The following is a 10,879-nucleotide window of genomic DNA, read 5'->3' on the forward strand; positions in this document are numbered from 1 at the left end:
AGCTGTCCAGACCGGACAAAGGGGTGCAACCGCGTCAGAGCCCTGTAAAGGTGCTGACGAGTGGTGTACAACTCGTGGCGAAGAGCTCTGTTAGCTCGGTCCAGCCCATCAGCATGCAGAACCAGGCGCTGATGGTGGAAGGGCTCTCGGGTGACGGTGGAGTAGGCGGCAGTGTAGTATCCCTCCGCGCCAACGTCAGATGCGATAGGAATGTGTCTGAAAGGGGAAGTGTCCAACGCCTGATACTCTCCACGAAGACGTGTCAGAGTAGCATGAGCCGCATCGTGGACTGCCATCTCGATGGTCACTCCAACACCATGAGCGGTGTGCAGCACGGTAGTGGACTCATACTCCCGAGAGTAGAGGTGGACGATGGCACGGTACTGCTCCTGGTTAAAGTCCTGGTACTCCTCGTAGACGGTGTACTTAGGGTGCCAGCGATAACCCAGATAGGTCATCATATCAGCTAGCACAGCAGGTGATCCTGAGGCACCAATGGCCGCAGTGTGGCGCACGACCTGCCTCATGGGTTCCATCTGAAAACAAAGATGTTTCAATGGAGTCAAATGACAACATGGGCACTATTCAAAATGCTATCCTACAGAATAACTATGGATTATCCAACTTCGGGGTGAACGTGGTTAAGGGATCCTAATGTCAGAGTTAGTAAATTCGTTTAACCCGAGTTGAAAAGAGTTCAGAGTGTTGGAAATATGCCCTAGAGGCAATAATAAATTGATTATTATTATATTTCCTTGTTCATGATAATCGTTTATTATCCATGCTAGAATTGTATTGATAGGAAACTCAGATACATGTGTGGATACATAGACAACACCATGTCCCTAGTAAGCCTCTAGTTGACTAGCTCGTTAATCAATAGATGGTTACGGTTTCCTGACCATGGACATTGGATGTCGTTGATAACGGGATCACATCATTAGGAGAATGATGTGATGGACAAGACCCAATCCTAAGCCTAGCACAAGATCATGTAGTTCGTATGCTAAAGCTTTTCTAATGTCAAGTATCATTTCCTTAGACCATGAGATTGTGCAACTCCCGGATACCGTAGGAGTGCTTTGGGTGTGCCAAACGTCACAACGTAACTGGGTGGCTATAAAGGTACACTACGGGTATCTCTGAAAGTGTCTGTTGGGTTAGCACGAATCGAGATTGGGATTTTGTCACTCCGTGTAAACGGAGAGGTATCTCTGGGCCCACTCAGTAGGACATCATCATAATGTGCACAATGTGACCAAGGGGTTGATCACGGGATGATGTGTTACGGAACGAGTAAAGAGACTTGCCGGTAACGAGATTGAACAAGGTATCGGTATACCGACGATCGAATCTCGGGCAAGTACCATACCGCTAGACAAAGGGAATTGTATACGGGATTGATTGAGTCCTTGACATCGTGGTTCATCCGATGAGATCATCGTGGAACATGTGGGAGCCAACATGGGTATCCAGATCCCGCTGTTGGTTATTGACCGGAGAACATCTCGGTCATGACTACATGTCTCCCGAACCCGTAGGGTCTACACACTTAAGGTTCGATGACGCTAGGGTTATAAAGGAAGTTTGTATGTGGTTACCGAATGTTGTTCGGAGTCCCGGATGAGATCCCGGACGTCACGAGGAGTTCCGGAATGGTCCGGAGGTAAAGATTTATATATGGGAAGTCCTGTTTCGGCCATCGGGACAAGTTTCGGGGTCATCGGTATTGTACCGGGACCACCGGAAGGGTCCCGGGGGCCCACCGGGTGGGGCCACCTGCCCCGGGGGCCACATGGGCTGTAGGGGGTGCGCCTTGGCCTACATGGGCCAAGGGCACCAGCCCCTAGAGGCCCATGCGCCAAGATATAGGAAAAAGGGGAGAGTCCTAAAGGGGGAAGGCACCTCCGAGGTGCCTTGGGGAGGATGGACTCCTCCCCTCCTCTTAGCCGCACCCCTTCCTTGGAGGAAGGGGCAAGGCTGCGCCTCCCCCCACTCCCCTGCCCCTATATATAGTGGAGGGGAGGGAGGGCATCCATACCTGAGCCCTTGGCGCCTCCCTCCCTCCCGTGACACCTCCTCCTCTCCCGTAGGTGCTTGGCGAAGCCCTGCAGGATTGCCACGCTCCTCCATCACCACCACGCCGTTGTGCTGATGCTGGATGGAGTCTTCCTCAACCTCTCCCTCTCTCCTTGGTGGATCAAGGCGTGGGAGACATCGTCGAGCTGTACGTGTGTTGAACGCGGAGGTGCCGTCCGTTCGGCACTAGGATCATCGGTGATCTGAATCACGACGAGTACGACTCCATCAACCTCGTTCACTTGAACGCTTCCGCTTAGCGATCTACAAGGGTATGTAGATGCACTCTCCTTTCTACTCGTTGCTGGTCTCTCCATAGATAGATCTTGGTGATACGTAGGAAATTTTTTGAATTTCTGCTACGTTCCCCAACAGTGGCATCATGAGCTAGGTCTATTGCGTAGATTCTTTGCACGAGTAGAACACAAAGTAGTTGTGGGCGTCGATATTGTTCAATATGCTTGCCGTTACTAGTCTTATCTTGATTCGGCGGCATCGTGGGATGAAGCGGCCCGGACCAACCTTACACGTATGCTTACGTGAGACCGGTTCCACCGACAAACATGCACTAGTTGCATAAGGTGGCTGGCGGGTGTCTGTCTCTCCCACTTTAGTCGGATCGGATTCGATGAAAAGGGTCCTTATGAAGGGTAAATAGCAATTGGCATATCACGTTGTGGTTCATGCGTAGGTAAGAAACGTTCTTGCTAGAAACCCATAGCAGCCACGTAAAACATGCAAACAACAATTAGAGGACGTCTAACTTGTTTTTGCAGGGTATGCTATGTGATGTGATATGGCCAAAAAGGATGTGATGAATGATATATGTGATGTATGAGATTGATCATGTTCTTGTAATAGGAATCACGACTTGCATGTCGATGAGTATGACAACCGGCAGGAGCCATAGGAGTTGTCTTTATTTATTTGTGACCTGCGTGTCAACTTAAACGTCATGTAATTACTTGACTTTATTGCTAACCGTTAGCCATAGTAGTAGAAGTAATAGTTGGCGAGGCAACTTCATGAAGACACGATGATGGAGATCATGATGATGGAGATCATGGTGTCATGCCGGTGACGATGATGATCATGGAGCCCCGAAGATGGAGATCAAAAGGAGCAAAGTGATGATGGCCATATCATGTCACTATTTGATTGCATGTGATGTTTATCATGTTTATACATCTTATTTGCTTAGAACGACGGTAGTAAATAAGATGATCCCTTACAACAATTTCAAGAAGTGTTCTCCCCTAACTGTGCACCGTTGCGACAGTTCGCTGTTTCAAAACATCACGTGATGATCGGGTGTTTTATTCAGACGTTCAAATACAACGGGTGTTGACGAGCCTAGCATGTACAGACATGGCCTCGGAACACATGCAAAACACTTAGGGTTAACTTGACGAGCCTAGCATGTACAGACATGGCCTCGGAACACGGAGACCGAAAGGTCAAACATGAGTCGTATAGAAGATACGATCAACATGAAGATGTTCACCGATGATGACTAGTCCGTCTCACGTGATGATCGGACACGGCCTAGTTTGACTCGGATCATGTGATCACTTAGATGACTAGAGGGATGTCTATCTGAGTGGGAGTTCATAAGATGAACTTAATTATCTTGAACATAGTCAAAAGATCTTTGCAAATTATGTCGTAGCTCGCGCTTCAGTTCTACTGTTTAGATATGTTCCTAGAGAAAAAAATTAGTTGAAAGTTGATAGTAGCAATTATGCGGACTAGGTCCGTAAACTGAGGATTGTCCTCATTGCTTCATAGAAGGCTTATGTCCTTAATGCACCGCTCAGTGTGCTGAACCTCGAACGTTGTCTGTGGTTGTTGCGAACATCTGACATACACGTTTTGATAACTACGTGATAGTTCAGTTAAACGGTTTAGAGTTGAGGCACCAAAGACGTTTTTGAAACATCGCGAAACATATGAGATGTTTTGAGGGCTGAAATTGGGATTTCAGGCTCGTGCCCATGTCAAGAGGTATAAGACCTCCGATGACTTTCTTAACCTGCAAACTAAGGAGAAAAGCTCAATTGTTGAGCTTGTGCTCAGATTGTCTGAGTACAACAATCATTTGAATCGAGTGGGAGTTGATCTTCCAGATAAGACAGTGATGGTTCTCCGAAGTCATTACCACCAAGCTGCTAGAGCTTCGTGATGAACTATAATATATCAGGGACATATATGATGATCCTTGAGATACTCGCGATGTTTGACACCGCGAAAGTAGAAATCAAGAAGGAGCATCAATTGTTGATGGTTGGTGAAACCACTAGTTTCAAGAAGGGCAAGGGCAAGAAGGGATACTTCATGAAACGGCAAATCAGCTGCTGCACTAGTGAAGAAACCCAAGGTAAAACCCAAACCCGAGACTAAGTGCTTCTGTAATAAGGGGAACAACCACTAGAGCAGAATTACCCTAGATACTTGGTAGATAAGAAGGCTGGCAAGGTCGATAGAAGTATATTGGATATACATTGTGTTAATGTGTACTTTGCTAGTACTCCTAGTAGCACCAGGGTATTAGATACCGGTTCGGTTGCTAAGTGTTAGTAACTCGAAACAAAAGGCTACGGAATAAACGGAGACTAGCTAAAAGTGAGCTGACGATATATGTTGGAAGTGTTTCCAAGTTTGATGTAATCAAACATCGCACGCTCCCTCTACCATCAAGATTAGCATTAAACCTGAATGGTTGATTGAATCTCGATCGTAGTGATACACATTTTCATGCCAAAAGATAGTAATGATAGTACCACTTACTGGTGGCACTGCCATGTAAGTCATATTGGTTTAAAACGCATGTAGAAGCTCCATGTTGATGGATCTTTGGACTCACTCATTTTTTGAAAAGTTTGAGACATGCGAACCATGTCTATTGGTGTATACGCATGAAGAAACTCCATGCAGATGGACCGTTTTGACTCACTTGATTTTGAATCACTTGGGACATGCAAATCATACCACACGGGCAAGATGACTGAAAAGCCTCGTTTTCAGTAAGATGGAATAAGATAGCAACTTGTTGGAAGTAATACATTTTGATGTGTACAGTCCAATGAGTGCTGAGGCATGTAGTGGATATTGTTATGTTCTTACTTCACAGATAATTTGAGTGGATGTTGAGTACATTTGCTTGATGAATCATGAGTCTGAATTATTGAAAGGTTCAAGTAATTTCAGGGTGAAGTTGAAAGATCGTAGTGACAAGAGGATAAAATGTCTATGATATGATCATAGAGATGAATATCTGAATTACGAGTTTGGCACAGAATTAAGACATTGTGGAAATAGTTTCACAACTAATACAGCCTGGAACACCATAGTGTGATGGTGTGTCCGAACATCATAACTGCACCCTATTGGATATGATGCATACCATGATGTCTCTTATCGAAGTACCACTATAGTTTATGGGTTAGGCATTAGAGACAACCACATTCACTTTAAATAGGGCACCACGTAATTCCGTTGAGATGACACCGTATGAATTATGGTTTAGAGAAACCTAAGCTGTCATTTCTTAGAAGTTTGGGGATGCGATGCTTATGTGGAAAGGTTTCAGGCTGATAAGCTCGAACCCAAAGCGGATAAATGCATCTTCATAGGACACCCAAAACAGTTGGGTATACCTCCTGTCTCAGATTCGAAAGCAATAAGGGATTGTTTCTAGAATCGGGTCCTTTCTCGAGGAAAAGTTTCTCTCGAAAGAGTTGAGTGGGAGGATGGTGGAGACTTGATGAGGTTATTAAACCATTACTTCAACCAGTGTATAGCAGGGCACAAAGAGTTGTTCCTGTGGCACCTACACCAATTGAAGTGGAAGCTTATGATATTGATCATGAGACTTCGGATCAAGTCACTCCCAAACCTCGTGGGATGACAAGGATGTGTACTACTTCAGAGTGGTACGTAATCATGTCTTGAAGGTTATATTGCTAGACAACAATGAACCTACGAGCTATGGAGAAGCGATGGTGGGCCCGGATTCCGATAAATGGCTCAAGGCCATAAAACCCGAGAGAGGATCCATGTATGAAAACAAAGTGTAGACTTTGGAAGAACTACTTGATGGTCGCAAGGCTGTTAGGTACATATGGATTTTGAAAGGAAGACAGACAATGATGGTAAGTGTCACCATTGAGAAAGCTCGACTTGTCGTTAAGTTTTTCGACAAGTTCAAGGAGTTGACTGCGATGAGACTTTCTCACTCGTAGCGATGCTAGGAGTCTGTTGGAATTATATTAGCAATTACTGCATTATTTATGAAATCTTGCAGATAGGATGTCAAAACGTTGTTTCCTCGACGATTTTTGAGGAAAGGTTGTATGTGATACAACCGGAAGGTTTTGTCTATCCTGAAATATGCTAATAAGTATGCAAAGCTCCAGCAATCCTTCTGAGGACTGGAGTGAGCATCTCGGAGTTGGAATGTATGCTTTGATGATGATCAAAGATTTTGGGTGTATACAAAGTTTATGAGAAACTTGTATTTCTAAAGAAGTGAGTGGGAGCACTATAGAATTTCTGATGAGTATATGTTGTTGACACATTGTTGATCAGAAATGACGTAGAATTTCTGGAAAGCATATAGGGTTATTTGGAAAGTGTTTTCAATGGAAAACCTGGATTAAGCTACTTGAACATTGAGCATCAAGATCTATAAGGATAGATCAAAATGCTTAATAGTACTTTCAAATGAGCACATGCCTTGACGTGATCTTGAAGGTGTTCAAGATGGATCAGTCAAAGAAGGAGTTCTTGCCTGAGTTGTAAGGTATGAAGTTAAGACTTAAAGCTCGACCATGGCAGAATAGAGAGAAAGGAACGAAGGTCGTCCCCTATGCTTAAGACATAGGCTCTACAGTATGCTATGCTGTGTACCGCACCTGAAGTGTGCCTTGCCATGAGTTAGTCAAGGGGTACAAGAGTGATCCAAGAATGGATCACAGAACAGCGGTCAAAGTTATCCTTAGTAACTAGTGGACTAAGGAATTTTCTCAATTATGGAGGTGGTAAAAGAGTTCGTCGTAAAGGGTTACGTCGATGCAAGCTTAACACCTATCCGGATAGCTCTGAGTAGAGATACCGGATATGTATAATGGAGCAACAATTTAGAATAGCTCCAAGTAGAACAGTTATTTGGAATAGCTCCAAATAGAACGTGGTAGCTGCATCTAGGAGATGATATAGAGATTTGTAAAGCACACACGGATCTGGAAGGTTCAGACCCGTTGACTATAACCTCTCTCACAAGCATAACATGATCAAACCCAGAACTCATCGAGTGTTAATCACATGGTAAATGTGAACTAGATTATTGACTCTAGTAAACTCTTTGGGTGTTAGTCACATGGGGATGTGACCTTGAGTGTTAATCACATATCGATGTGAACTAGATTATTGACTCTAGTGCAAGTGGGAGACTGTTGGAAATATGCCCTAGAGGCAATAATAAATTGATTATTATTATATTTCCTTGTTCATGATAATCGTTTATTATCCATGCTAGAATTGTATTGATAGGAAACTCAGATACATGTGTGGATACATAGACAACACCATGTCCCTAGTAAGCCTCTAGTTGACTAGCTCGTTAATCAATAGATGGTTACGGTTTCCTGACCATGGACATTGGATGTCGTTGATAACAGGATCACATCATTAGGAGAATGATGTGATGGACAAGACCCAATCCTAAGCCTAGCACAAGATCATGTAGTTCGTATGGTAAAGCTTTTCTAATGTCAAGTATCATTTCCTTAGACCATGAGATTGTGCAACTCCCGGATACCGTAGGAGTGCTTTGGGTGTGCCAAACGTCACAACGTAACTGGGTGGCTATAAAGGTACACTACGGGTATCTCTGAAAGTGTCTGTTGGGTTGGCACGAATCGAGATTGGGATTTTGTCACTCCGTGTAAACGGAGAGGTATCTCTGGGCCCACTCGGTAGGACATCATCATAATGTGCACAATGTGACCAAGGGGTTGATCACGGGATGATGTGTTACGGAACGAGTAAAGAGACTTGCCGGTAACGAGATTGAACAAGGTATCGGTATACCGACGATCGAATCTCGGGCAAGTACCATACCGCTAGACAAAGGGAATTGTATACGGGATTGATTGAGTCCTTGACATCGTGGTTCATCCGATGAGATCATCGTGGAACATGTGGGAGCCAACATGGGTATCCAGATCCCGCTGTTGGTTATTGACCGGAGAACGTCTCGGTCATGTCTACATGTCTCCCGAACCCGTAGGGTCTACACACTTAAGGTTCGATGACGCTAGGGTTATAAAGGAAGTTTGTATGTGGTTATCGAATGTTGTTCGGAGTCCCGGATGAGATCCCGGACGTCACGAGGAGTTCCGGAATGGTCCAGAGGTAAAGATTTATATATAGGAAGTCCTGTTTCGGCCATCGGGACAAGTTTCGGGGTCATCGGTATTGTACCGGGACCACCGGAAGGGTCCCGGGGGCCCACCGGGTGGGGCCACCTGCCCCGGGGGGCCACATGGGCTGTAGGGGGTGCGCCTTGGCCTACATGGGCCAAGGGCACCAGCCCCTAGAGGCCCATGCGCCAAGATAAAGGAAAAAGGGGAGAGTCCTAAAGGGGGAAGGCACCTCCGAGGTGCCTTGGGGAGGATGGACTCCTCCCCCCCTCCTTAGCCGCACCCCTTCCTTGGAGGAGGGGGCAAGGCTGCGCCTCCCCCCTCTCCCCTGCCCCTATATATAGTGGAGGGGAGGGAGGGCATCCATACCTGAGCCCTTGGCGCCTCCCTCCCTCCCGTGACACCTCCTCCTCTCCCGTAGGTGCTTGGCGAAGCCCTGCAGGATTGCCACGCTCCTCCATCACCACCACGCTGTTGTGCTGCTGCTGGATGGAGTCTTCCTCAACCTCTCCCTCTCTCCTTGCTGGATCAAGGCGTGGGAGACGTCACCGGGCTGTACGTGTGTTGAACGCGGAGGTGCCGTCCGTTCGGCACTAGGATCATCGGTAATCTGAATCACGACGAGTACGACTCCATCAACCCCGTTCACTTGAACGCTTCCGCTTAGCGATCTACAAGGGTATGTAGATGCACTCTCCTTCCCCTCGTTGCTGGTCTCTCCATAGATAGATCTTGGTGACACGTAGGAAAATTTTGAATTTCTGCTACGTTCCCCAACACAGAGTCCCAGAGTAAAGGTCGAGGAGTAAAAGATCCTACTACCACCCAATGGCGACGTGTGCCCATAAGACACACAGTCATGTTAGTAAAAGTTTTGCAATGTCTAGACTCGACTTCGGCCAAGGAGTTGGAAGGGGGATTCCTACAGGCAGTTGGCTCTGATACCAACTTGTGACGCCCCCGATTCAATCGTACACTAATCATGCACGCAAATGTGTACGATCAAGATCAGGGACTCACGGGAAGATATCACAACACAACTCTACAAATAAAATAAGTCATACAAGCATCATAATACAAGCCAGGGGCCTCGAGGGCTCGAATACAAGTGCTCGATCATAGACGAGTCAGCGGAAGCAACAATATCTGAGTACAGACATAAGTTAAACAAGTTTGCCTTAAGAAGGCTAGCATAAACTGGGATACAGATCGAAAGAGGCGCAGGCCTCCTGCCTGGGATCCTCCTAAACTACTCCTGGTCGTCGTCAGCGGGCTGCACGTAGTAGTAGGCACCTCCGGTGTAGTAGTCGTCGTCGACGGTGGCGTCTGGCTCCAGGGCTCCAGCATCTGGTTGCAACAACCAGGTAGAAGGGAAGGGGGAAAAAGAGGGAGAAAAGCAACCGTGAGTACTCATCCAAAGTACTCGCAAGCAAGGAGCTACACTACATATGCATGGGGATATGTGTAAAGGGCCATATCGGTGGACTGAACTGCAGAATGCCAGAATAAAAGGGGGGTAGCTAATCCTGTCGAAGACTACGCTTCTGGCAGCCTCCGCCTTGCAGCATGTAGAAGAGAGTAGATTGAAGTCCTCCAAGTAGCATCTCCAAGTAGCAACTCCAAGTAGCAACTCCAAGAAGCATCGCATAGCATAATCCTACCCGGCGATCCTCCCCTCGTATCCCTGAGGGAGAGCGACCACCGGTTGTATCTGGCACTTGGAAGGGTGTGTTTTATTAAGTATCCGGTTCTAGTTATCATAAGGTCAAGGTACAACTCCAAGTCGTCCTGTTACCGAAGATCACGGCTATTCGAATAGATTAACTTCCCTGCAGGGGTGCACCAACTTACCCAACACGCTTGATCCCATTTGGCCGGACACACTTTCCTGGGTCATGCCCGGCCGCGGAAGATCAACACGTCGCATCCCCACCTAGGCAAAACAGAGAGGCCAGCACGCCGGTCTAAACCTAAGCGCGCAGGGGTCTGGGCCCATCGCCCTGAGCACACCTGCACGTTGCGTGGGCGGCCGAAAGCAGACCTAGCCTAGTGGCGTTCCAGTCCAATTCGGCGCGCGCCGCTCCGTCGCTGACGTCTGAAGTGCTTCGGCTGATACCACGACGTCGGGATACCCATAACTACTCCCGCGTAGATGGTTAGTGCGTATAGGCTCGTAGCCAACTCAGATCAAATACCAAGATCTCGTTAAGCGTGTTAAGTATCCGCGAACGCCGAACAGGGCCAGGCCCACCTCTCTCCTAGGCGGTCTCAACCTGCCCTGTCGCTCCGCCACAAAGATCCACACAGAGGGCCGTCGGGACAAAGGTCCTTTCAGCCCCCAATCCGTGAATCACTCGCGGGTACTCTTCGAGCTGACC

Source organism: Triticum dicoccoides, chromosome 2A (assembly GCF_002162155.2).
Source record: "Triticum dicoccoides isolate Atlit2015 ecotype Zavitan chromosome 2A, WEW_v2.0, whole genome shotgun sequence".
Taxonomy (NCBI): Eukaryota; Viridiplantae; Streptophyta; class Magnoliopsida; order Poales; family Poaceae; genus Triticum; species Triticum dicoccoides.